Raw genomic sequence first — 27,636 nt, 5'->3', positions numbered from 1 at the left:
GGGAAGCCCAGTACATCCAGATAAGGAACAATTAATTATGGCTAAAAAGAAATAAACTCTCAAGCCATGAGAAGATGTAGAGGGATTTTTACTTCATATTACTTAGCAAAAAGGTAACATACTCTGTGATTCCAACTACATGACATTCTGGAAAAGACAAAACTATGAGAAGAAAAGACTATGGAGACATTAAAAGAAAAGACTATGGAGACATTAAATTGATCTGTTGGTTGCCAGGGGTGAGGGTAGAGAGAAGAGATGAACAAGGAAAAACCCAGAAAATTTTAGGGCTGTTAAAATGATGGCTATATATCATTATACATTTGTCCAAATCTGTAGGATGTACAACACCAAGTAGTGAACCATAATGTAAACCATGGGCCTTGGGTGATTATGGTATGTCAATGTAGCTTCATATTTGGTAGCAATGCCACATGGTGTTAGTAATCAGGAGACTTTGCATGTATGGAGTTAGTCTCAAAGCTGTGTCTGATTCTTTGTGACCCCATGGACTGTAGTCAGCCAGGCTCCTTTGTCCATGGAATTCTGCAGGCAAGAATACTAGAGTGGGTTCCCAGTATTATATCCCCTAAAGAATTCCCTTCTCTAGGGGATCTTCCCAACCCACGGTATGGGGGTTCATTTCTTAGTGTTGTACATTCTACAGATTTGAACAGATGTATAATGATATATTCCCTGGAGAAGGGAAAGGCTACCCACTATAGTATTCTGGCCTGGAGAATCCCATGGACTGTATTGATGGGGTTGCAAACAGTTGGACAAGACTGAGCGACTTTCACTCACTCACTCATAATGATATAAAACCATCATTTTAATAGTATACAGAACATACCCACTCCAGTATTCTTGCCTGGAGAATGGACAGAGAAGCCTGGTGGGCTACAGTCCATGGGGTCGCAAAGAGTCAGACATGATTGAATGACTGAACACTTTCATTTTCATTCTTGTATGGAGTTAGGGGGTATACGGGAGACCTCTGTATCTGTCATTTAATTTTGTTATGAATTTAAACGGCTCTAAAAAATAAAGTCTTAAAAAATAGGCCTATATATATACCTTTGCTTCAAGAGTGGTCTTTCTTTAGATAAGAATTACATCCTCCTCAACACAGTCACAATTTGGGGGTGGAATCTTAAGGAAGAAAAAAGATAAGGAGAACAATTGCTTAGATATAGTTTTTGAGTATTTGGAATGATTTTTGTTGTAAATAGCTTGTTCCTACACCCTCTCCTTACTACTTCTTTAATTATTTCTGCATTCATTTCTTACTTTCTAAATGTGAACATCAAACTTTGAAAGCCTAGAGAAAGAATATGGTCCAGAAAAATTTTGCTTTCCCATACAAATATCTTTCATTGTATCATAGAAATAAATAAATGTTGGAGTGTAAAAGAGAAGTAATAAAAATATGCTAGTATTCATTGATCGAAAACAACATATCAACATATATATCCTACTTCCCTCATCTGTGAGAGGTATCTTTTTTAAAAAATTAAATGATGCCAAATCTCCATTGGTGTGTGAACATAAAAATAGAAGCATGTAATAAACTCAAGTAACCATCAACAATTTATTGAGACAAGTTGTTCAGATGTGTTAGAAATGAATTTGTACCTTATATTTTTCCATTGCTCAGAACCCAGATTCTCAGCTGATTATTTCTGTCAGTTTTATATCCTTCTTCTTTTAAAACATGTAATAAGTTATTTAGGGCAGCAGAACGACCACCCTGTGCTGGAGCCACTCACAAATAATTACAATGCAACAGACATTGCAGTGTGTGTTTTGAAATGTGATTGTGGAAGATGAAATGAAATTCTGCAAAACAGATAGGAGACAATATGAGAAATGGCTAGCAAATCAGACAACCTTAGAGATCTCAGGCACCACTAAACTTTTACTCTATGCGGTTGACACAGAGGAACTGTCTGTCTGTTAATAGTCATGACTATTTAGATATTCAACTTGCTGGTTGAAGTCTCCAGATCCTGTGACTTTCCAAGAGAAAGTTCAGAAACTCTCAGGAGGGTCCTTTTATGATGTGAGGAAGGCAGGCAGGGAAGAGAAAAAAGAGAGAAGAATGGTCGGTGTATACTTCTATTGAAATGCCCATAGAATTTGCTCTGAGAGACACTAGTCCTAAAATGTGGAGTTTTTTTTTTTCTTTCTTTTTTGGTATGAGTGATATACTAACTTAAATTTTTTTGTTGTTAAAGTATAGTTGATTTACAATGTTGCATTAGTTTCAGCTGTATAGCAAAGTGATTCAGTTATACATATACATGCCCACTATTTTTTAAAATTTAGATTCTTTTCCCTTGTAGGCCTTATGTAGTTTGAAGAGTTCCCTGTACTGTACAACACGTTCATATTAGTTGTCTGTTTTGTATATAATACTGTGTATATGTAAATCCCAATCTCCCAATTTATTCCTCCTCACTCCCATCCCCTGGTAGCCATAAATTTGTATCTGTGACTCTACTTCTGTTCTGTGTATAAGTTTATTTTGCCTTTTTTTAAAGATTCCACATACAAGCAGTATAATATAATATTTGTCTTTCTGTGTCTGACCTCACTCAGTATGACAATCTCAAGGTTCATCCATGTTGCTGCAAATGGTATTATTTTGTTCTTTTTAATGGCTGAGTAATATGCCATTGTATATATGTACAACATCTTTATCTGCTCATCTATCAGTGGACACTTAGATTGCTTCCATGCCCTAGCTATTGTAAATAGTGCTGCAGTGAACATTGTGGTGCATATATATTTTTGAATTATGGTTTTCTCAGGATGGGTTTCCCTTGTGGCTCAGCTGGTAAAGAATCTGCCTGCAATGCAGGAGACCTGGGCTCAATCCCTGGGTTGGGAAGGTCTCCTAGAGAAGGGAAAGGCTACCCACTCCAATATTCTGGCCTAGAGAATCCCATGGACAGTCCATGGGGTCGCAAAGAGTCAGACACAACTAAGCGACTTTCACTTTCTCAGGTTATATGCCCAGAAGTGATATTGCTGTGTCATATGGTAGTTCTTTTTTAGTGTTTTAAGGAGCCTCTGTACTGTTCTCTGTAGTGGCTATACCAATTCACATTTCCACCAACAGTGTAGGGTTCCCTTTTCTCCACCTCCACCTCACTCTCCAGTTTATTGTTTGTAGATTCTTTGATGGTGGCCATTCTAACTGGCATTACAAATAGTTGAGGAAAGAAGAGAAGGGAAAGGCAAAGGAGAAAAGGAAAGATATATCCATCTGAATACAGAGTTTGAAAGAATATCAAGGGGAGATAAGAAAGCCTTTAAGTGAACAATGCAAAAAATAGAGGGAAACAATAGAATGGGAAAGACTAGAGATTTCTTCAAGAAAATTGGAAATAGCAAGAGAACATTTCATGCAAAGATGGGTACAATAAAGAACAGAAATTGTATGGACCTAACAGAAGCAGAAGAGATTAAAAAGGGATGGCAAGAATACACAGAAGAGCTGTATGAAAAAGGTCTTCATGACCCGGACAGCCACAGTGGTGTGATCGTTCATCTAGTGCCAGACATCCTGGAATGTGAAGTCAAGTGGGTCTTAGGAAGCATCTACCAACAAAGCTAGTGAAGGTGATGGAATTCCAGTTGAGCTATTTCAAATCCTAAAAGATGACGCTGTGAAAGTGCTGCACTCAGTATGCCAGCAAATTCGGAAAACTCAGCAATGGCCATAGGATTGGAAAAGGTGAGATTTCATTCCAACTCAAAAAGTGCAGTGTCAAAAACTGTTCAAACTACTGCACAATTGTGCTCATTTTACATGCTAGCAAGGTGATACTCAATATCCTTCAAGCTTGGCTTCAGAGTAGGTGAATCAAGAACTTCCAGATGTACAAGCTGGGTTTAGAAAAGGTAGAGGAACCAGAGATCAAACTGCTAACATCTGTTGGATAATAGAAAAAGCAAGAGAATTCTAGAGAAATGTCTACTTCTGCTTCATTGACTACCTTAAGTTCTTTGACCGTGTGGATCACAACAAACTGTGTAAAATTCTTAAAGAGATGGAAATATCAGACCACCTTATCTGTCTCCTAAGAAACCTTTATGCGGGTCAAAAAGCAATAGTTAGGACTGGACATATAACAACAGACTGGTTCCAAATTGGGAAAGGAGTAAGGCTGTATTGTTACCCTGCTTATTTAACTTATATGCAGAATACCTCATGCGAAATGTAGGGCTGAATGAAGCTCATGCTAGAATCAAGATTGCTGGGAGAATTATTAACAACTGCAGATATGCAGATGGCACCACGCTAATGGCAGAAAACAAGAGAAACTAAAGAACCTCTTGATGAAGGAGAAAGGAGAGTGAAAAAGCTAGCTTAAAACTCAACATTCAGAAATCTAAGATTATGGCATCCAGTCCCATGACTTCATGGCAAATAGATGGGAAAAAATAGAAACAGTGACAGATTTTGTTTTCTTCAGCTCCAAAATCACCGCAGATGGTGACTGCAGCCATGAAATTAAAAGATGCTTGCTCCTTGGAAGAAAAGCTATGACAATCCTAGACAGTGTATTAAAAAGCAGAGACATCACTTTGTGGACAAAGGTCCATATAGTCAAACCTATGTCATGTATGGATGTGAGTGTTGGACCATAAAGAAGACTGAGTGCCAGAGAATTGATGCTTTTGAAATGTGGTGCTGGAGAAGACTCTTGAGAGTTCATTGGACAGTGAGGAGTTAAAACCAGTCAATCATAAAGGAAATCAACCCTGAATATTCATTGGAAGGAGTGAAGCTGAATCTCTAGTAGTTTGGCCACCAGATGCGAAGAACAGACTCATTGGAAAAGGTCCTGATTCTGGGAAAGATTGAGGACAGGAGAAGGAGGTGATAGAGGATAAGATGGTTGGATGGAATGAACAACTCAACAGACATGAGTTTGAGCAAACTCTGGGAAATAGTGAAGGACAGGGAAGCCTGGCATGCTGCAGTACATGGGGTTGCAAAAAGTTGGGCACATCCGAGTGACTGAACAACAACAGTATTCTGACTAGCCTGAGGTGATACCTCATAGTTTTGATTTGCATTTCTCCAATAATTAGTGACATTGAGCATGTTTTCATGTGTTTGCTGGCCATCTCTGTGTCTTCTTTGGAGAAATGTCTGTTTAGGTCTTTCATACATTTTTTGGTTGGATTGTTTCTTTTTTTTTGTTGTTGAGCTATATGAGCTGTTTGTGTTACATATTTTGGAGACTAATCCCTTACCAATTGCTTCATTTGCACATATTTTCTCCCACTTTGAGGGTTGTCTTTTTGTTTTGTTTATGTTTTCCTTTGCTGTGCAAAAGTTTTTTGTTTTTATTTTCATTACTCTATTCAATGGATCAAAAAAGATCTTGCTGTGATTTATGTCAAAGAGTGTTCTGCCTATGTTTTCCTCCAAGAGTTTTATAGTGTCCAGCCTAACGTGTAAATCTTTAATCTATTTTGAGTTTATTTTTGAAACATATGAATTTTTGATAATGATACAAATTCTGGTTAAGACCCTCGACCAGACAGTCAAGTATATATTCTGTGTGTTCAATCAGTATATATTCTACTTGAAAGAAGCCAGCTTTGAATTTCCTCCCTTTTCTCCATTGGGCCTTTCACATCACCATGAAAATAAGGGAGACAGTTCATGGCACCTTCCTGTCAGGGATGGATGTTCATGTGTGTTTTTAGGGCATGACTGCACTATTAAACATCTGTTATTTTACAAAAATGCCTAATGAAATTTGTTTCCAAAGGTAGTGTCCTTGACTTGGGAATCAAATAAGTTTAAAATGAGCCAGACACTTGCTTGACCTCTGAGCATACATAGTTTGTAATAGGAAACATGTTAACTATGAATTTTAATATGTTGCAAAGTTCCCTAATTTGAAATTGTATTCTGTTCCTCAAACATTAAAAAATTTGGAGGTGAATGGTCTTGACAGACACGTGGCATCTTTAGGGAGCATGCAGTGGATGCATGTCAGCAATACACATTTAAGGGTTAGCGTTTTAAGTTTAGTTTCCTGTCATAATGCATACTATGATGGAAGGGATGCATTGATTGAATGATCACATCCTGGTTCTCATTCACTTCACCTGACATCCTGTGATTAAGGCAGAGGCCACAACCCTATGGTCCTTAGTAAAGGATTCTACAAGTGATTATTTGGGCTTTTTCAACTTTAGTAGGCTTTTTTTTTCTGTCACCATTAATGTCACGACTGTTACAGGGTCTGCTTGGGGGTAGAAATACATATTTGTTACTAAATATGTTTAAGGCTATTATAGAGATGAGTAAGAAAAGAAACACACACACACACACACACACACACACACACACAAAACTCCATAGTGTGAGAGTGGCTGGTGTTTCACCCAGCTGCCTTCAAAGAATGGCAGATTTTCCCTTAGGAGAGGCATTCACTTTTATTTAGGAAATCGCCTGTTTGGGGTCATGCCTTAGAGCATTGTGCAGAGAGGGGAAAAAGAAAAATGATACACAAAAACCAAAAAGCTCATAAGAACTTGTAGGTTTTGGTTGGTAGGCCAGAGGATTAGAGGAATCAGGAATTGGAAAGAGGAGGGTTGGATGGAGTGTCTAGACCAGAAAATTTCAAACTAACTACACATAAGAATTACCAAGAGGAACTTTTTACTAATACTTATTTCTTAGTTTCTGTCTGCAAAGATTCTAATTTCCTGGGTCTGGGTGGGGCTCAGATAACAACATTTTAATTTAATTAAATCTCTCTGGCGAAACTTTGAATTCTCCAGCCAGGGAAGAGAAACAGTAGGGAGAAGTTGACCGTGGCTGAATGAAGTTTATGGGAAGATGTGAACAGTAAGGAGTTTCCAAAACTGGCAAGAGCAAAGGAGCTTTAAAATAAGAGCTGGATATTATGAATCTTAACATTATTTGTTGTTCTGGCTGTTGTATCCTTCCCCGGTGCTGGTGTTTTTTCTTGGGTGAGCTGTGTTACATGCAGCAGTCCTGTATTGAGGGGGTTGTGGGGAATGGGGAGTGAGGGTCCAGTCCTAGTTAGAATTGGTGCCAGGAAAAGAATAACAATGGTTAGAGTTGAAACAAAAGATCCAGAGTGATCAACCATGAAACGAGATAATTAGAAGAATATAAGGTACCTGATAGGCCTCAGAAATGTTTTTAGGCCTCTGGACTTCCCACTATACATCTCATGTTTGTTGTTATAAATATCATGGGTAACTAGTATAGGTGAGGTAATTTGCTATCCTAACAGTAGGTAGAAGTAATGTGACTGACTCAGCTTGTGGATTTTAAGGATGTGCTAGCAAACTTGGACTATCCCTGTAAAATTTAAATGGATCCTACTTGAGTTGTAGAAATATGTATTTACTCTTCATTTTGTCTAGAAAAATCATCTAGCAATGTTGTTATCACTGTACTGAAAGCTGTATTGTTAAGATGCTTTCCGAAACATCCTTAAATTTTCCCATAAATAATATATTTTTATGATGAATCATGATGATCTAATTTCCCAAAGGCATTGTTAAGGGTCGGTGTCGTGGTTACAATGCTCTCAGCCATTCAATAATTCACCATTGTAGGTGCTGCATAGCCGTCTGCAGGGCTCATGTGCTCTTTTTAGGTTTGAGTTTCTGATGTTCTCACTGAAGAACTAGCCTAAAAATAGCAAACAGAGCCTCTCTGTGCTTATCAGATGGCTGCACAGTTTTGGAAAATTCATGGGAGAGAGAGCTGCCAGGTGTATTTTCTCTCTTAGCTATGGGTAAGGCTAAGACTGCGAGTCATGGATCTCAGAGAAAGGAGCTGGCTGCTTCCTCATCCAGAAAGTGTTCCCTTCTGCCGACTCGTTTCGAAGTGGAGGCTCTGCAATCATAGTCCACTTTTCCCCAAACAGCCTCTCTGGGCAGAAGGCTCACTGCCTGATTAATCTCACCTTCATCAAAACAGTAGGGAATCAGCAAAACACTCCATGTGAAAACTGAGTCTGAACTCACATGCTGTATGGAGGCTCAGGGGGCAGGTGTACTCAGGCTGCTGTGTGGGACCATTTGTTCTCAAGGGGATGTTGTATTGATTTTGCATTTTCGAGGTTCTCTTGCTTTGAAATAAACCCAAGGAAAACTGACTGGGGTAATTTAAAGAATATCAATTAAGGATCTTCAGATAGGACTGCAAATAATTATCATCTGGGAATCCCCTTTAAACTGCTGCTTTTCATAGCCCAGTGAAGCTTTCTGGAGTCATAGTCCCTGGGGGAAAGGCCCAGAAATACTTATTTTTAATAAATTATTTCATTGATTCTGATGCACAGTCAGATTTGGAAGTCATTTCTTAATCTATCTGAGATAAATAAAAATAAGTACAAGAATAACATAACAAGCTGAAGGGGAGAGAGGAAGCTGAGAAAGAAAGGGTGTGAGAAAGAGAAGGAGAAAAATCATTGCCAAAAAATTAATAATGGGGAAAAAAAGCAAGAGATATAAACTTCAGACAGAAGGAAATATTAAGCACTGTAGCAGGCAGCTGCCAACTGCGATTTGTTCTGGTCTAGAAGAAAGGAACCAGAAAAACAATGTTTCCCAATCCACAGGGGCTGCAATTACTCTTGCATTCGTCATTTGTATACTAAGAGTAAATTAGCTGTAATAAGACATTGTCACTGAACAAATGCTTCCTGCTTGGAAAATCAGTGCTTCAGCTTCGCCCCTCCTTTTATGTTCCAGCGGGAGAGCTGAACATTATCTTGGGTCAATGTTCTCTTCTACCGATGTTATCATTTAATTATATCTCCATCACACCTAACCTTCTAAATGAAATATTTCTTTAAAAATGCATGCCTTCAATAGGAACATGTAAAATAGGAAAGTAGAAATGTTTCAAATCCACAAGACTCAAAGCACCATCTTATATCATGGGACCCCAACAGGTGGTTGGCAAAAGTTATCATTTTGATTCCTATTGAACAAAATCCAGTTCAGTCTGAAATATTAGAAAATGGGAAAAAGTCTATTATTATTTTATTTTAAATATAGAAAACTTACAAGAAGTAGAAGTGCCCTTAGGTTAAGGGTCAACATGAGAAAAAATATAAACTAAACTAAAATTGCTTTTGTAAGTATGACTAGATAATTTACATGTAAGAAATAAGAAATAAGTTTTTTGAATTTTGTTGGATTTTCATTCATTTCTTCTACTCTTACATCAAAACTCTACCTTGAGGTCTAGTGGTGTCTTTGCAAAGAAATCTGTGCTCATTTTCTCCTGAAAAACAAGGCCTTTCATCCTCTAAGGTTCATGGTTTCTAGGACAAAAAATATACCATAGACTTTTTTCATTTGTAAAAGGAGCAGAGTAATAGTATCTACTATGTGAAAACTGAGTGAGTTAATATATGTAGAGTTTGGGAAAACATCTGACCCATTGTAAACATTGCACAAGTGTTCAGTGTGACTCTTACAAAGGCTAAGATTCTCCTATGAACAATTTCCCCTCCATTTTTCCATGTTTCTTCCTATAACATTTTTGCTTTGTAGCAATGTGTTTTAAGTGATATAATACTTTGTATAGTAATAATTGAAGAGTTGTGTGTCAGGGGGTTCTTCCAGAGACCAATATTCTCTTATTTATAATGTCCCTTGGTGCATTTATGTCAAAAAATTCAAGTAGAAATCTGTCACAGCCTTTGGTATTAAAGGAGATTGTGAATAACAATGGATAGCCAAGGGAAGGAAGAAATGAGTTGGGAGGAACACATGCGGATTTGACCCCTGGGCCAGGAAGATCCCCTGACTTAGGAAATGACAACCCACTCCAGCATTCTTGCCTGGGAAATCCCATGGACAGAGGAACCTGGCAGACTAAAGTTCAAGGGGTCAGAAAGAGTCAGGCATGACTTAGCAACTACCCAACAACAACTGCTGGATAGCTGCCCTCTGAGGAGGTTAAGACATCCTGGATGAGACCGAGAGGGAGGAGCTTCTTATTTACATCAAAGGACTACAAATACCACCGCCAAACAGCTGTCCTCTCACAAGTTGCAGCTCTCAATCCTTCACCTATGTCTTTGTCTGTTTTACTGTTCTCTACAAACCTTCCCCAATAATACTCTAGTTCACGATATTACTTTACTACCTAAAGTTCCCATAGACTTCTCCCTTAAACTGTTGCTGTGTCGTTTAGCCACCCCGCTCCCCAACCCCATCTCCCTGCCACAATGAGTTGAACTTGCTGTGTTGTGACAACAGAGAATGAAATATATTCACCTTAAACTATGGTCGGAATATTGATGATTATGCATCCCAAATAAAATGAACACCATATTTCTTAACACCAGCTGATTGCAAATAACCTATGTCTAGCATCTCTGTTTTGCTGAACTTCACACATTATTACAATTGATATTCTGTCTCTGTTGCCATGCTTTCCCTCTCTCAATGCCTTGTAAAATTTGTTAGTTTTATTTTTATCATTTTAAATGTCAGTTGTCTTCAGCAGCCTCCTTTTTTACTTAATGGCATCAATTAGAAAAAGAAATTTAAGTTGTAAATATACATCACAAGCACAGATACAGAGTGAAACAGACATAACACAAAATTTTAAAGAAATGAGTGTAACAGAAATGAAAACTTACTCCATTTTCAAAAACAGAATGAGTGCTTTTTCCTATCAAGAAAAATGATACTACTGATATATAAGACTTTTATTTCAACATCAATAATTTTTCATAAGAGAGCAAAGTCACCACCTTAATTCTAAGACAGGGAAATTCCTTTCAGTTACTTCCTGAAAAGAATTATAAAACCTAGATTACCTCGACTATGGTGATGCCTTTTTAAGTGAAACCTCAAAAGGGTGATCCCTGAAAGAAGTAATTGATCTGTTGAGCTTCATTAAAATATAAAACTTCTACTCTGTGAAAGACAATGCCAAGAGAATTAGAAGATAAGCTACAGATTTGTAGAAAATCTTTACAAAAGATAAAGAGAAGTCTGATATTGGACTGTTACTCAAACATACAAAGAACTCTTAAAACTCAAAATTGAGAAAACAAACAACCTGATTGAAAAATGGGCCAAAGACCTTAGTAGAAACCTCACCACATAAAATATGCAAATGGCAAATAAAGAGATGTTCCAAGTCATATGTCATCAGGGGAAAAAAAATGCAAATTAAACCATAATGAGATACCACTGCATATCTACTACAGTGGCGCAGACCTGGAACACTGTCAACACAAAATGCTGACAAGAATGTGAAGCATCTATGGTATAGCCACTTGGGAAAATGATTTTTAAAACTAAATATACTCTTATCACATGATCCAGCAATCATACTTCATGGTATTTACACAAAGAATTTGAAAACTATGGTCACACAAAAACCTGCACACAAAAGATTATAGAGTTTTATTATTAATTGCCAAAAACTTGGAAGAAACCAGTATGTCTTTCAGGGTGTGAATGGATAAAATGTGGTACATCCAGATAATGGAATATCATTCAGTGCTAAAAATAAGGGTGCTATTAAGCTATGAAAAGAAATAAAGGACACAAATTTATATCATTAAATGAAAGAAGTCAACCTGAAGAGACTATATATTGTATGTTTCCAACTATATGACATTCTGGCAAAGGCAAAACTATTAAGACATTAATAAAAGATTAATGGTTGCCAGGAGTTGGGGCAAGGGAAAAGATAAATAGGGCACAGAGGATTTTGAGGGCAGTGAGAATACTCTGTATGATGCCATAATGATGCATATATGTGCTAAATTCATATACATGGTGCTAAATTCATAGACTGTATAACACTGCACCAAGAATGAACTGTAAACCATGGGTTGGGAGTGATTATGATGTGTCAGTGTAGGTTGACCAATCAAAAATAACTACTTTAGAGGGGAATATTGATAGTGGGGGAGGCTATACATGTGTGGGGGCAGGGAATATATGGGGCATCTCTATACTTCCTGCTCAGCTTTGCAGTGAACCCAAAACTTTTCTAGAAAAATTGTCTTGACAAAAAAGAAAATAAAATTAAAGAAATCCTCTTCAAAGCACAGATGAAAGAAGACCCTGATGTCATGTGAGGAAGAATCAGAGCCCTCTGTTTGTTTACTTTAGCATCAATGCCAGGTCCCACTGACAATGTATTTTTTGGTAGCACGCTCTTGATTCTCCCATTTGGCCACTAAAGGCTATCCTTTTGGAGCTATTCCATATCATTTTTTCCCCATCTGTGTATTACTAAATACCTCCAACTGATCAAAAATATTTCTTTTCTTGAATTCAATAAGGAGTGACAGTCCTTCTCCTGTAATGTTAGTAAAAATAACAGGAAATAATATGGGAACAGAGGAAAGAAGAGACCATTCCCACTGGAAACTGTAATGGACCAGGAATCTGGAGCTAAAGTGTAATTCTGATGATGCAAAAATCCATTTTTGTATACTATCTAAGTTGAAGTGAAGTGTTAGTTACTCAGTTGTGTCCGACTCTTTGTGATCCCATGGACTGCAGCCTGCCAGGTTCCTCTGTCCATGGAATTTTCCAGGCAAGAATACTGGAGTGGGTTGCCATGCCCTCCTCCAGGGGATCTTGCCGATCCAGGGACTGAACCTAGGTCTTCTGCATTGCAGGAGGATTCTTAACCATCTGAGATACCAGGGAAACCCCAGCCTTTTAAAAGGGGAGATTATGCAGCCAATCCCCTGATTATCTGGTCTACATAAATTTAACTTTGATATATAGGCTGTCCTATTTGTGGTATTTTATAAACCTGTGTTTTTAAAATTATATATTTAAGGTGGACGTAAGTATAAAACTGTTATTGAATCTTTTATTTTGTATATTTGTCTAAAATCTACTGTATAAAGAACCATATAATTGTGGTTATAGCATTAATCATTCAAACAACTAAAATTTCAGTGCCTTAGTGGTAGAAATTAGTTAGCAGAAGAGGCAGAATCTTTCTCCTAATCAGTCTTGCAATCAAGTAGGAAAAAGAGACAACAAACCAGTCAACAAACAATAGTAAAAATGTTTATCTCACCTGATGCCCTGCCAAACTTCTCCTTTATCAGGCAGTAAGAGTTTCATGGGTTAATATATGTCCACGTTTTCTTTAGCAGATTAGAAAGCCAGAAGGAAATTTAAAACCTTCAAGAGGAGGAATGATATAAGGAGAAAGGACAGGAAATAAATGATCTGAGTTTAACTATCCTTTTAACTTTTACTTGTGAAATCTTTCTTGTGTGAAACCATTTTTCTGAACCTCTGCTTTCCATTTCACATGGAATTCACTTAACACCTGGCCTTCTTCATTATTTTCAGAAACCAATGGGACCACATGGACAACAACACAAGGCTAACACAAGTGACTTATAAGACATTAAGGAATCATTCTTAGAGAAATAAATTGCACCAGATTTTTTTTCTCCCTTACAGCTATGGGTGACACTATTCCATATATAGGATATTGTCTGCTATTTAGTCGCTAAGTTGTGTCCAACTCTTGTGACCCCATGGACTGAAGCACACCAGGTTTGCCTATGCTTTACTCTCTCCCAGAGTTTGCTCAAACTCATGTCCATTGAGTGAGTGGATGATGCCATCTAACTATCTCATCCTGGCTTCCCAGGTGGCACTAGAGGTAAAGAACCTGCCTGCCAGTGTAGGAGACACAAGAGACAAGGGTTTGATCCCAGAGTCAGGAAGATCCCCTGGAGGAGGGCATGACAACCCACTCCAGTATTCTAGCCTGGATAATCCCATGGACAGAGGTGCCTGGTGAGCTACAGTCCATAAGGTTGCAAAGAGCTGGGCATGACTGAAACACCTTAGTACCCACAGGTATATTTTATATGATTTGTTAAGGTTTCACTGAATCTTTAAAACAAAATATTAATTTCTAAAATTAAGAAATATCTTAAAGTTTATTGAGTTCAACTACCACTTGATGTTTAAAATCTCATCTATAGCTTCCACATAATATGTGAGCTTAAGTATGCCAAAATTTTAATTCCTCCAGTGATGGGGAATTTAGAACTTACTTAACAGTAAAAACTGTGTCAGAAGTATCTTCCTAATTTGCAACTGGAATGTCTCCTGGAAGCTCCTGCCAAATATTCCTCAATTACCAAGACACTGGGTGTATACGTATAGGTCGTGCACTGTACAAGGGCCCTGATTAATGGAACATTGTTCTGACTGTAAATGTTGTGGATTTGTCTATTACAACTTTTTTTTTCTGGCCAGTGGAAGCAAAGTAAATTAAGGAGCAAGTGCCATTAAAAATTCTTGGAAAGGTACCTTTTGAGTTAACAGTAGCCCTGTTTTATCATTTCTAGTGGGATAGATAAAAGTCCATCCCTTCTTCCATGGTGACCTTTTGGATATTTTAATTTGATCAGTATAGTTCCAAGAGCCTGTTGACTTCCTCTCTGAGAGGAACTTGGGTTTTATATTTCTAAATCACAAGTTGCCCACGTTGATCAATATAAAAATAAATGTAACAATTGTGAAAATCATCCAGCTATTTATGCATGCTGTACTTAGTCATTCAGTCATGTCCGAGTCTTTGCGACCCCATGAACTGTAGCCCACCAGGCTCCTCTGTCCATGGGGATTCTCCAGGCAAGAATACTGGAGTGGGTGGCCATGCCCTCCTCCAGGGGATCTTACCAAGCCAGGGATTGAACCCAGGTCTCCCGCATGGATTCTTTACCATCTGAGCCACCAGGGAAGGCAAACAGCTACTTATAAGAATATGAAAAACAACATGCAGTGTTTTCTCTACTGTGGATTTGCATTGGGATTGTAACATGCCATAGTATTTCAAAACATTGGTTATCAGTAATATGCATTAAAATGTAGTTATTTCTGATATTACCCAAGTAACACATAAAGGCACTTCTTACAACACTCTCATGTTATTCTCTACAGTATCATAGAGCTTCCATTTTCTGTTAAGAATAGATTCAGAATATCATCTCATAAAATATATTCTTATCCAGTGTGTACATATCAGTATTATTCAATGTAATTTAGCTAAATTTATATTGTTAAACTAGTGATTCTGATATTAAAATAGAATCTATATCTTGGTTTTGAATCTCACAATCTTCTTTTGAAGACAATGAATATGATTGCTCAAATAAATTTTATCTTAAGCTTGTAGCTTAAAGGGAAGGGCGTTAGGATTAAAATAAAGATATTGTGATTAACAAAGATATTATCACATGCTGCCCTGCCATTTTTAGCTGTCAATTCAGTCACTCAGTCATGTCTGACTCTTTGCGACCCTATGGACTGCAGCATGCCAGGCTTCCCTGTCCATCACCAAATCCCAGAGCTTGCTCAAACTCACGTCTATCAAGTTGATGATGCCGTACATCCATCTCATCCTCTGTCTTCCCCTTCTCCTCCTGCCTTCAGTCTTTCCCAGCATCAGGGTCTTTTCCAAGTAGTCAGTTCTTTGCATCAGGTGGCCAAAGTACTGGAGCTTCAGCTTCAGCATCAATCCTTCCAATGAATATTCAGGACTGATTTCCTTTTGTCAGGTTTGATCTCCTTGTAGTCCAAAGGACTCTCAAGAGTCTTCTCCAACACAACGGTTCAAAAGCATCAATTCTTCGGTGCTCAGCTTTCTTTATAGTCCAACTCTCACATCCATACATGACTGCTGGAAAAACCATAGCTTTGACTAGACTGACATTTGTTGGCAAAGTAATGTCTCTGGTTTTTAATGTGCTGTCTAGGTTGGTCATAGCTTTTTTTGCAAGGAGCAAGGGTCTTTTAATTTCATGGCTGCAGTCACCATCTGCAGTGATTTTGCCCACCCCACCCCTACCCCCCAACCCTGCCCTGCCAAAATAAAGTCTGTCACTCTTTCCATTGCCTCCCTATCTATTTGCCATGAAGTGATGAGACCGGATGCCATAATCATAGTTTTCTGAATCTTGAGTTTTTGGCCAACTTTTTCACCCTCATCTTTCACTTTCATCAATAGGCTCTTTAGTTCTTCTTTGCTTTCTGCCATAACGGTATGTCATCTGCATATCTGAGATTGTTGATATTTCTCCCAGCAATCTTGGTTCCAGCTTGTGCTTTATCCATCCTGGCATTTCTCATGATGTACTCTGCATATAAGTTAAATAAGCAGGGTGGCAATATACAGCCTTGACATACTCCTTTCCCAATTTAGAACTAGTCTGTAGTTCCATGTCCGGTTCTAACTGTTGCTTCCTGACCTGCATACAGATTTCTCAGGAGGCAGGTAAGGTGGTCTGGTGTTCCCAACTCTTGAACAATTTTCTCTTGAAGAATTTGTAGCTAAATGGGTCTCAATTCTTTTATCTCATATCCAGTAATCTCTGTCTAGATTTTTTTTCCCTAGAACAGGACTTACCACTTATAAAACCTTTGTATGTTTCTTAAACAGGAAAAAAATAATGCAGTTTTCATTGTCAAAGTTATAATAGTTTCAAAGCATTTGAATTAAAAAAAAAAAAAAAAAGTGCTGTTTTGTCTCCTTGCCAGGTTAGCCATCTAATTTCCCAGGGTCAATCACAAACCTTAGATTTTTTGTTGATCTCTGAAGTCTTTTTTTTTTTTTTGGTCCCTATACAAGAACTGTTTAGACACATTAGCATTTTAAAAACACAAATGGTTTTCCTTCATTTATTCAGCAGATAGAGTCTACTCTTTCTAGGCAGTGTTCATTCTTGTACTTGGGGATAGATAATAAAGAAAGAAGAAAATAACAGGTAGTTATATAAAGCCAATAAAGAGAATAAAACAGGGCAGCCTGGCAATGATGAATGGGATGGTGTTTCATTAATTTGGTGGACAGGGAAATTCTCTCGGAACAGTGGCATGGGGACAGAGTATTCCAGAACAATGAATTGAGCTGTGGCAAAAACAAACTTAGCACCAACAAGAAACAAATCCAAGGCTCCAAGTGGATATAAATCAGATTAAGGGACTAGAACATGGTAGAAATTAGCCCCTGACAAGAGAGTCATCCTATTCTTTGAAGCTTTGAAGCCAGGTATTGACTTCTCTCTAGTTATGAAAATCCCACGTGGCATCTACTCCAATAGAAGACTGTTTTGTCTACGCTGAAAGTCTGCCATTTAGTGTTATTTCATTAATTTTCTTAGCTATGTCTTCTGAGTAACTTGCTGCAGCTTCTGTATCAGCACTTGCTGGTTCACTTTGGACTTTGTTGTAATCGAGATGGTTTCCTTCCTTTAACCTCATGACCCAACTTCGAATAGTTTCAGACTTTTCTTCTGCAGCTTCCTCACCTTGCTTATCCTTTATATAGTTGAAGAGCATTAGAGCTTTGCTCTGGATTAGGCTTAAGTTTAAGCGAATGCTGTGGCTGGTTTGATCTTCTATCCAAGCCATAAAGACTTCTGCCTTATCAGTATTATGGCTATTTCTTGTTCTTATCATTTGTGTGTTCCACTGGAGTAACAAACTAATTTCCTTTAAGAGTTTTTCTGTTGCATTCACAATGTGAGCTGTTTGGGCCAAAGGCCTAAATTTCTGTCTATCTCAGGTTTAAATATGCTGTCCTCACTAAACTCTGTCATCTCTAGCTTTTGATGTAAAGTGAGAGACATGCAATTCTTCCTTTCACTTAAAGACCATAGTAGGATTACTACTCAGCCTAATTTTAATACTGTTGTATCTCAGGGAATAAGAAGGCCCAAGGAGAGGGACAAAGATGGAGAAACAATGCGCATATCTATCAAATTCACTCCTCGATTATGGGTGCCATTCATGGCATCCCCAAACAATTTTAATAGTAATATCAAAGATCACTGATCAAAGATGATCACAACAATAAGAATGAAAACATTAGAAATATTGTGAAAATTACCAAATTGTGACACAGAGATATAAAGTTAGCAAATATTGTTGGCTCAGAGACACCAAGAGATTTGCTCAATGCAGTATTCCCACAATCTTTCCATTTGTAAAAAACCACAATATCTGCAAAGTGCAATAGACCAAAGTGTAATAAGATTGAGGCAGAAGTCGATGATGGTGGTGACTCTGGGACTGTGAATAATAGAGTGAGGGTGAGGTAAGGACATCAATTAGTTGGGAATGTAGAATATCTAGAACAGAGTGGCAGTTGTCCAGATGGTATTGAACAGAATTGGTATATGTTTTAGAGAAGCAGTCAACATAGGAGTGTGGTGAGATGAGGGAACGAGGGGAATATTTTAATGATAAATCCTAGGATACTGGCTTGTGCAAATGATGAAATCTGATACATTTTATTGGAATGGCAAAGGTTAGGGAAGGGGAACACTGTGACATGTTCAACTGGAGCTACCACTTAGAAAGACAAGTGAAAATGTCATCTGGGTAGTTGACTATTTAAAAAAGCTGGAGTTCAGGAAAAGTTTTAGAGAGTATGGGTTAGAGGCATACCTTGGAGAGTCATCACCATCAATGATACTTAAAGTCAGGTGAGTGTCTAAGGGATCCTAGTATATATTTTCATTTTAATGCAGTCTTTGCTCTACGTTTCCTAGTTTACTCCCTCTTCATCCTGTCTTATTTGCTTTTTGGAAATTTGGTTTTTGAAAAAGTTGAATCAAGAATTTATTCTTAGCATTTAAAATTTTTGAATTATTTTCATTTATTAAAAAGGCATACATATGCAAGTCTTTTTTTAAAACAGGTGTTTTTTTAGGAGTACAAACACACATAGAGTAGAAAGTAGGCCCCTCTGTTTACCCTGTTCCCCTACACACTCACTTTCTCTCAGGAAACAGAATGTGGGCTCCAATTGTTTTACACAAATGGGAGTTAAGTAGGTTCTTTTATTTATTGTTTATTTTACTGGATGTTAGATGTAGAAAAACTTATGTGTTCCGCTCTGTGGTGTGCCGTACTTATCTGACCGGCCTATTGAGGCACATTTTGTGCCTGCGCATGCTCGGTTGCTTCAGTAGTGTCTGACTCTTTGCTACTCTATGCAGTATAGCCCTCTAGGCTCCTCTGTCCATAGGATTCTCCAGGCAAGAATACCGGGGTTGCCATGCCCTCCTCCAGGGGACCCTCCTGATCCAGGGATCAAACTTACATCTCCTGTGTCCCCTGCCCACTAAGCCACCTGGGAAGCCTATGAGCACATTTGGGTTCTTCATATTCTCTCCTTTTTCCTGCATTATCTGTTTGTTTACTTTCTCTTTACCTCTAGCTGCTACTCCAGTTTTAGGGGTTCTGTTTTATAGCAAATTCCTTTGAAGTGCTGATCATAATCACTAAAATCCTTTCTTTCCCTTTCTCTGTCTTGTTACATTTAATGTGTCTATTGTCCATTTCTATAATGATTATATTGCTACCTTTAATTCTTTCTTGATCTCTACCACCTCAGTTGCCTTTTATTTGCTATGTTCCTTTCCTCCTGTTTGCTTTAAATCAATTCTGAATATATCTTTTTAAAAAATCTTTAATAACTGTCTTTCTCTGTGAATGGAGGCTATCATTTTCTGGTCTACCCTTTGTGCTAGTAATGGGCAGAGATGGTCAGTATCTTCCAAACTGGAATGTTTTCTCAAAATATTTTCCAAATAAATATATTGTGTCTTGTGTTCTGGAGGCAACACATTATTGAGTCTTTCTTCCAGAGGGAGCAGATACTGTAGAGATAGTTCAGTGTGTTTCTATCATGCCTCACCTGGATTTCTCAGGATTACATTGTAGGCCTGCCCAGTTCAGTTTTGCTAGCAGATGGAAGGTGATTTTCCCTTTCATATTGGGAATCATGTTTGGAGACATAAAGGGGATGCTCTTGGCATCACTTCTTTTTCAGCTTCTCATCTGATGCTCTGTGCTCTAGAATCAAATTCCCAAATTATTATTCTTCTGTCAAGCCACTCACCCAACTCTCATCATTCTAAGAGTTTTATCATTGGTCCCTCTGGATGGCATCATTGTATTCAAAGACATAAAGCACCCTGTTTGAGATGTGGAGATGTGTTTTAGATTTTTGGTGTCCTTTTCCTGAATTTGGATGAATTTTGGCAGACAATATTCTTGTCTTAGCTGTTTTCTACTTTGTTTTTTAAACAGTTTTCCAAAGTTATTTTTATTTCTTAGGTTAATATTTGTTATTTTCATGAAAGAAAGAGAGGAAAAAAAAACCCTCAGTTTTTTTCTCTTCAGGATTTTCTAGGTCTTCAGAAGCCCATCCTTCAGTAATTTGGCTGTTTTTTTCTCAGCAAATGAGCTTAGTAAGCAGAGGAAGCTGACTCTAGTTTTCTGATCTCCTACTTAGGAAGCAGCCACTTGTCTCTTCCCATACAGAGGCTGTTCTAGCATTTATACACATTATTTTATTTAACAGCTACCCTCTGTGGAGCAGGGATTATTATTATTATTTTAAAGATGATGAAACTGAGACTCAAATAAGTTAACTATTCTGAAATTTTACAGACATGGAGCAGTAATTGAACCCAGTTCTTGATGGAGCAGTAATTTGAGGCAAGATTTGATTCTTAAATACTATGCACTGTAAAGATAGTGTTAACAAAATATTACATTTTATTGAGGTTTATTCAGTTGATTATTTTATTGTACAAATAGCTTTTTCCTTGCTAGCATCTATCATTGGGAATATTCATCTAATGTGGTTATTAAGAATTAATATTAAGAATTATATTATACCTGTTATATCTACCAGTTTATTTACTTGCATGTAGAGTGATTTGAGGGCTGAATAACATAATGTTGTGAAGGTACCTAGATATATGTTGTGTGAATGAAATTATGGTAGGTGTTCAGTAAGTGCTCATTAGCCCCACTTGTCAAAATCAACCCCCAACTAACTGATCGAACAAAAATTGTCTATTGACCAATTCAAGGTACCAATTAACATTCCTTAATTGTACTAACAGTGTGGCCATCCAAACAGTTTCCCAAGTGAAGTGAAGTGAAAGTTGCTCAGTCATGTCTGATTCTTTGGGACCCCATGGATTGTAACCTTTCAGGCTCCTCTGTCCATAGAGTTCTCCAGGCAAGAATACTGGAGTGGGTTGCCATTCCCTTCTCCAGGGGATCTTCCCAAACCAGGGATCAAACCCATGTCTCCCGCATTGCAGGCATATTCTTTACCATCTGAGCCACCAGGAAAGCCCAAGAGGGGACATTTAAGATTATTATGATAATTTTAACCTTCACTTTGCTTTCTCAAACCTATGCAACACAATCCAAAGTTCACCGTGTCTAGCAATGGTTTCATGGGTATGTAATTATCCCCAAATTCATTAAATTGTGTACCTTGTATATGTACAGTTTTTTACATGTGAATCATACCTCAATAAAGTAGTTTAAAAATTATGTTGTGAGAAAAAAAAAAAAACATAAAACCAAAGATCACCATGTCATACATAGAAGACAAGGATTATACCTGAATTTTGAAAATTAGCATGGTGTCGTGGATGTATTAGAGAAGGATATGGCAACCCACTCCAGTATTCTTGCCTGGAAAAACCTCATGGACAGAGGAGCCTGGTAGGCTACATTCCATGGGGTCGCCTAGAGTCAAACAAGACTGACCAGTAGCAGCATGGGCATATTAAGAGTCTTGGGGTTAGATACATGTAGATTTGAATTCCATCTTTGGCATGTATTAGTTGATTGGGGAAAGACCTCATTTCTCTGAGCTCATTGTAAATTCTCATTATGAAGAGAAACACCCCACTAGATTGATATGAGAATTAAATAGTATAAGATGAGGAAAAGTGACTTTGGTCATCTGTTTTGAAGAGCTGACTCATTGGAAAAGACCCTGATGCTGGGAAAGATTGAGGGCAGGAGGAGAAGGGGATGGCAGAGGATGAGATGGTTGGATGGCATCACCAACTCAATAGACATGGGTTTGGGTGAACTCTAGGAGTTGGTGATGGACAGGGAGGCCTGGCGTGCTGCGGTTCATGGGGTTGCAAAGAGTTGGACATGACTGAGCAACTGAACTGAACTGAACTGAACTGAGGAAAAGTATGTGTGCAAAGTGGACATTCAACCAATTTCCATTTCTTTTCTCTATATTCATATTGTACTTTTCCCATCCAAGCTAACAACTTAAAAAAATTTTTCTAGCGAAATCCAATATGCTAATATAATATTTTGGATTTTATTACCATGAAATAATGAAACAGGGGATCCTTAAACCCTCAGAATACAATAAACAGGTTATACCCTGAAAGCTCTGCATTGTGCAAAGAGATTCTGAAAATGTATTGGTAAAATTGCAACAGGAAGGAGACCTTGTTATGAACACACTCAGATAATAATATATTTCACATGTACATATAATAATTGAGCAAATAATTCAACAAATTGTCCAGTGAGAAGTTTCTGAAAGCAGAAGGATGAAAAGCAGATAGCATTTGGAAAGTTTTTCAGGAAAATAGGAAATTTGCCTAAAACCTTTCAAAGGGCAAATCTGAGAGCCCTTATCGGGGAAAGCTTCTTTACTCTTGAGGATTTGTTATAAACCTTGTGAAGGAGAAATGAAAGAAAATGTTAATATGTGTGGTCTTGAAGGAAAATCTGTGAGATAAAAAGGCATTTTGCTTTAATTTAATATTTAAATGAAAGCTGCATCATATTCACAATCCTAACATGTTAGAAATAAAAGAGTGTCTCATTTAGCAAAGAATGCTACCATTTGTGCTTTTGCATTTGTATGTATAGCTCAGAACAGAAATTCTTGGGCCTGGAGTGACAGCATTTAGTTCACAGCGGTGTCTGAGTTCTCTCAGTTGGACATTGGAAGAAATGTTCCATTGGATTGTCCAGTTAGCTCATCCCAATTCTGTACTTGCAAGCTTCTGCTCCACAGTTTAGCAGATGGAAACTACTGATGCAAAGAAAATCAGCACACTGAAGACATTCTTTATTAAGCACACATTTATTTTAATATATCTCGATGATTCATGTTAAATGTCCCTCAATATCATGACACATCTCTTGCTGTTATTCTTCATCCCTGGGTCCCATGACATTTGCTACTAGATTCCCTCTTGCATAATACGTCTTTAGGTTTTCTCAAGCCCAGATGTTCTGTTGGTGTGCTCAGCTCCATTGTGTGTGTGTGCATGCTAAGTTGCTTCAGTTGTGTCTGACATTTTGCAACCCCGTGGACCAGACCATGAAATTAAAAGATGCTTGCTCCTTGGAGGAACAGCTATGACAGACCTATGTAGTGTATCAGGCTTCCCTGGTAGCTCAGATGGTAAAGCATCTGCCTACAATGTGGGAGACCCAGGTTCGATCCCTGGGTTGGGAAGATCCTCTGGAGAAGGAAATGGCAACCCACTCCAGTACTCTTGCCTGGAAAATCCCATGGACAGAGGAGCCTGGTAGGCTATAGTCCATGGGATTGCAAAGAGTCGGACAAGACTGAGTGACTTCACTAATACAGTGTATCAGAAAGCAGAGACATTACTTTGCCAACAAAGGTCTTTCTAGTCAAAGCTCTGCTTTTTCCAATAGTCATGTATAGATGTGAGAGCTGGACCATAAGGAAACTGAGCACCAAAGAATTTATGCTTTTGAACTGTGGTGTTGGAGAATACTCTTGAAAACCCCTTGAACAGCAAGGAGATCAAACCAGTCCATCCTAAAGGAAATCAATCCTGAATATTCGTTGGAAGGACTGATGCTGAACCTGAAGCTCCAATTTGGCCACCTGATGTGAGGAGAATACTTATTGGAAAGTACCCTATTGCTGGGAAAGATTGGAGGCAGGAGGACAAGGGGACAACAGAGGATGAAGTGGTTGGATGGTGCCACCTTCTCAGTGGGTATGAGTTTAAGCAAATGCTGAGAGATCGTGAAGGACAGGGAAGACTGGCATCCTGCAGTCTATGGGGTCACAAAGAATTGACATGACTGAGCAACTGAACAGCAACAGTGGACCATAGCCTGCCAGACTTCTCTGTTCATGGGATTCTCCAGGCAAGAATACTGGAGTGGGTTGCCATGGCCTCCTACAGAGTATCTTCCCAACCCAGGGATTGAACCCATGTTTCTTACATCTCCTGCATTGGCAGGTGAGTTCTTTACCACTAGCAGCACTTGGGTTCAGCTCCATTGGCTTCTGCTAATTCATCTGTCCAGCTTCTGTTCCAACGTTTCCTCCTAATCAAAGTCTCTCTCAGCCATCATGGACCCCCAGTACTTTCTATGAGTACTGTATATATTAGGGGTCGGAGGAATTTTAATATCTCTTCTGTGATCTGGAAAGGGATTTAAAGTTGGTGAAAAGAGCCCTGAGCTTGGAAACAACATCTATATTTAACTCCCCATGTAACCTCTTGTTGCTATAGGCCTTGGGGAGAATAACCTCTTTGAACTTGTTTCCTCATTTGTAGATGCTTATGAGAACTAAATAAATTAAGACATATAAAAACATTGTGTTGTGATACATGGTGTGCAATAGAAGTCAGTTTTCAGGATAATCATCAACATGGTTCTTCCAGCAGCACAAGTGATGTGTACCTCCCAATCACTGAATAATCGCCTTCTGAAATGTATTTCTTGTATTTATAGCTCAGCCACCTCTATACAGGAGGCATGCTTACTACATGCAGAGTAGAAAGTTTTTCTTCTTCAGATATTTTAAGTGTGCTCAGAGGTACTGACTACTTGAAGATAATGGAACTGAAATTTCACTTGAGCTCTGCAGTCTTGGTTTCTTAATAGAAATGAGACCAAAGGCCTCTTAAATAAATAATTCCTTCGAGATAAAGGGCCAGAAGCGTTCAAATATACCTTGATTTATGTCTCTTGAGGCACTGAATGAAAACATCAAATATGGTTGCAAATGCTAGAAACTGCTTCCAGCCCTCCCCCACTCCCAACACACACATTCCTGACAGCAAACAAGATTACACGTCCTGAGTTAAGTTCTCCAAACTGAAAATGAAAGGCATTAGGCAAAGCCTCGACACTGTGTTGTAGTGATACCATGAACCCACTTATGTCTGGATACAAAAATGTTATTTTTTATGAAATGAAAGAACTCCTCTTTCCCTTTCTCCCTTCACTTTATCCTTCCCATACATCTCCCAGCGATGTGAAGTGGAAGCAACTAAGAAGGGTCTTGTTTCTCTTATTTTAGTGGTTACTCTGGAAAAACTTAGAAACAAAAGTGATGTGACCCTTCTAATCCCAGCATATGGTGTCAGTCCCTTCTCAAGTCATTGGTCACTAGGGCCATGGAATGACCAGCAGTCTCCTAGATTTGTTCATTTACTCACTGACATCTCTGGGCCTCCGCTCTTCCTTCTGCATTAAATACTCTTCTGTCCTTGGTCAACTGAGCAACTATGCAATTGTGGATCAAATCCAAGGCAAACAGTACTTCTGGGACGCTTCCCCACTTGACTGCTTGTCACGTGGTCTTGTTTTTACATACCATCCTGATTTCTACTCCAGAATTCTGTGGACAGTCCTTATTAGACTGTACTTTCATTAGCAGCTTACCATCACATTATTTTTTTTTTAAATAGAGACAGAGTGTGACTTTATTTATCTGGATATCCCTAGCTTTTGCTAAAGTGCCTAGAGTGAGTACTTTAGTAAACTATTTTGGTTACTAAATAAAGAATAGCTTCTGGTTTTATAAAAATTAATTTTATTTTATGGACACATTTTGTTCTCAGTGAGTAATAAAAATTAAGGGGATAAGGAATGAGTCATCAGTTGATTTTTAAGGCTTCTAAGAAAAAACTTAGTCTGAAGACAGACTTTATCTATTACACTTACATTCCATTCTATGTACCAAATATGAACATACATGGCTCAGATCTGGCATTTGAGTACTAAAATTTAGTGTATTGAATAAAGCTAGAGCAGTAAAAGAGAAATATTTTGATTGTTGAAAAATAATTGTATGACAATCTACAGAAATGCTGTTTTAGTAATAGATTTCTAAATCCCCCAAATGGCAGCATTACTCAAGATAAAATTTATTCAATCAAATGAAACAAGTTGTTTTTAAGAAAAATAATTCCATGCTCTTAAAAGATCCCTGGTTGGTTATTTTCTTTCTAACTTTTTTTTTTTTGGTGGGGGGCAAAATTTACTTCTGCAAATTATTTTGTAGTAATCCCTGTCAGTATTTGATGGGTACATTGTTTAATTTACTTTCATGTTAGATTTTTCTATGAAAAGCTCAAACACAGATATATAAAGTGATATATATATATATATAATTTTAAAAAGCACTCATTCATGCAAAATAATTTTGCTAATTTTTGAATATTGTACTAACACTGGGAAGCTTTGTAGAACTATGGTTATGAATGTTAAGGATGGAAGCAGGTGGAATTTGGGTTGAATTCCAGCTCTATTCCTTGTTAGCTGGTGCTAGCGAATGCCTCAAAAAAACTGTCTGGATTTCCATTTCTTATCTGTGAAATGGGGGATATTTGTTCCTGTTCATGCTTAGCTGTGTCTGACTCTTTGCAACTCCATGGTCTGTAGCCCGCCAGAGTGCTGTGTCCATAGAATTTTCCAGGCAAGATACTGGAGTGGGTTGCCACTTCCTACTCCAGTGGATTTTCCCAACCCAGGGATTGAACTCACATCTCCCGTCTCCTGCATTGCAGGTGGATTCTTTACCCGCTGAGCCATCTGGGAAGCTCGAAATAGGGATCCTTGTGCCTACTTCACAGAGTGATTGTAAGGCTCAACATAAATTAAAGCATTCACAACCAGCCATTAGCATGATTGCTTAATAAATGGTGCCTGTTCTTCCTGGTATCTTCACTATCATCAATATTCTGGAAAATAAGCTACAAAAGAGTAGAAACTCCACCTGGTTTGTTCACTGCTTGCATGTCCAGTGATTTTTCATTTTGTCTCACACATAGTAGTCTATCAATAAGATTCTGTTGAATGAATGAGTTAGAAACTGAATATAAGCACTGTCATATTTATGTCACTGACAAAAATCATATTACATTATTAATGCATACCCTTACAGTTGCTTCAGAGGTGCAGTGGTAAAGAATCTGCCTGCCAGTGCAGGAGACACAAGAGATGCAGGTTTGATCCCTGGGTCAGGAAGATCCCCTGGAATAAGAAGTGGCAACCCGCTCCAGTATCCTTGCCTGGGAAACTCCATGGACAGAGAAATCTGGGGGGCTACAGTTCATGGGGTCACAAAGAGTTGGACATGACTGAGTGACTGAGCAGGCATAAACACAGACACATACACATCCTTATGTTCAGAACATTTAGGAATGATAAGTGTCTCATTTGGTTATCTGTGTAAATAGAGGAAAATGATAGAATGGGAAAGACTAGAGATCTCTTCAAGAAAATTAGAGATACAAAGGGAACATTTCATGCAAATATGGGCTCAATAAGGGACAGAAATGGTATGGACCTAACAGAAGCAGAAAATATTAAGAAGAGGTGGCAAGAAGAACTGTACAAAAAAAGATCTTCACAACCAAGATAATCATGGTGGTGTGATCACCCACCTAGAGCTAGACATCCTGGAATGTGAAGTCAAGTGGGTCTTAGGAAGCATCTACGAACAAAGCT

This window comes from Dama dama, chromosome 11 (genome assembly GCF_033118175.1).
Source record: "Dama dama isolate Ldn47 chromosome 11, ASM3311817v1, whole genome shotgun sequence".
Classification (NCBI taxonomy): domain Eukaryota; kingdom Metazoa; phylum Chordata; class Mammalia; order Artiodactyla; family Cervidae; genus Dama; species Dama dama.
Note: the sequence above shows the minus strand (reverse complement) of the source record.